The 1,856-nt window shown below is 39.7% G+C and overlaps 1 non-coding gene across 1 annotated transcript; it reads right to left on the reverse strand.

The window, feature by feature from the left end:
- Positions 1-1,124: 1,124 nt before the first annotated feature.
- Positions 1,125-1,206, reverse strand: trnas-gcu (transfer RNA serine (anticodon GCU)). Its single transcript has one exon. It is a non-coding gene; the product is annotated as a tRNA-Ser (tRNA).
- Between the last annotated feature and the right edge of the window lie 650 nt (positions 1,207-1,856).

A 1,856-nucleotide genomic window follows, 5' to 3' on the forward strand; every position in this document is an offset into this window, starting at 1 on the left:
ATAATATACTGCACGACAATGGCCGGCAAGTATACAGAAACTGCAAGAAATTCGTCATGCCCAAAAAGTGATGAAGAATGTATTCGTATAAGGCCGTGTTGCACACAAGGGTGGCCACAATAATGTCCTAGTGGGAAGACAATGAAAACTTTCTATAAATATAGAAAATACTTCACAATAATTGACAATTTGCTCATTTATAATGACAGACTAGTCATTCCCAGTTCATTTAGATTGGACATCTTGGAATGTCTACATCAAGGCCACGTGGGAATAATGAAGTGCAGAGCAAGGGCACAATCAACAGTGTGGTGGCCAGGATTATCCAAAGACATTGAAAATGTGATCCAGAACTGCCAGTTCTGTGCAATACAAAGACCAGAACAGCATGAACCTCTGATACTATTCAATTTCTGACCAGACCATGGGAATGTCTAGGTATGGATTTATTCATGTTCAACAGAAACCCCTACATAATCATCATTGATTATTTAGTTTGGACTGAGTTTGAACTGTAAACAGTTACTGGAAGGCACCTGTTTTCAAATAACCCAGCAGGGGTTGTTTTTGACTTGGGGAGATTTTTACAAAGGAGTGACAGGCCAAGATTTATGGATGCTAGGAGACTTGATTCTGGAATGTTTTCAGTTCCATTTTGAGCTGTTAAAAAAGCCAGTTCTTTTTTTCCTGCCAGAAGTCAAACAGCTCAGTTCTCTCTCTTTTGAAAACCAACCTGCATACAGTGTGTCAGTTTCCTAATTCCTCCTGTATTTGCAGAAACCCTGTATGTTTGAAGGAACCTTTGTATCAAACGTATGTGAACTGAAATGTTTGTGCTGAATTCCTGCTGTAAGACCTATTTGGAGCCTCTGTACCTGCATCTCTTGGAAAGCCTACCCAAACTGATCTTCAACATGGCCTGGAAAAATCTCACAGAATCACAGAATTGTTACAGTGCAGGAGGAGGCCATTCAGCCCATCGTGTCCGCACTGGCTCTCTGAAAAAGCAATTTACACAATTCCATTCCCCTGCCTTCTCCCTGTAAATTCTTCCTTTTAAAAATCACCTGTAGCCGGTGCTCTTCAGAGTGATACACAGCTACTTTAAATATTTCATTAATAAATGACAAGGATGGGATTCAAACCCACGCATGCAGAGCACAATGGATTAGCAGTCCATCACCATAACCACTCGGCCACCTCATCCTGCAGCTCTAGGAAGATCCCATTGACAGCTATCACGCATTTGGGATGCCTAACCAAAACAACAGACATCTTTCCATACTGTCTTTTCAGCCTAAGTTTTGTTTTCTTCTGTTTTCTTTGTAATAGCTGCAAACAAAAATATCTTTTATATTCCCAGTTAACCGGTGTGTATGCATGTGTGTGGGTGTGTGTGAGGGCTAGGATAAATAAGGGGCTTTAATATTTCAATTTGTGTGCATGTTTTACTTCATTATTGGTTAAGCCTCGGTTTATAATAAACTGATAATTTTTTGTTGTTTATTAAAGAAACCTGGTTGGTGTGCTTTATTCTGGGGGAAAAATAGAGTATATGATTGTTTCGGTAAGTGGGAAAATTTAAATATATGATGTGGCCTGTGGGGAAATGGGACTAGAACAAACAGTGCACTCCTCTCGCCTTGGTCATAACAAGAGTTGAATGGTGAAGCGAAAAGAGATGTAAGATGTAAGAACCATAAAGTCCTTTTTGAAGAAGAATAAAGACCTTCCAACCTCACTCATAGTTGATCATTCTACACCATTGATGTGTGGACTATCACCTGCAGAGTTACTTATGGGCAGGAAGATAAGAATGCAACTTTCTATGTTGCCTAAAAAATTGCTTCCAGGAT

Source organism: Heterodontus francisci, chromosome 18, assembly GCF_036365525.1.
Source record: "Heterodontus francisci isolate sHetFra1 chromosome 18, sHetFra1.hap1, whole genome shotgun sequence".
In the NCBI taxonomy this organism is placed as follows: Eukaryota; Metazoa; Chordata; class Chondrichthyes; order Heterodontiformes; family Heterodontidae; genus Heterodontus; species Heterodontus francisci.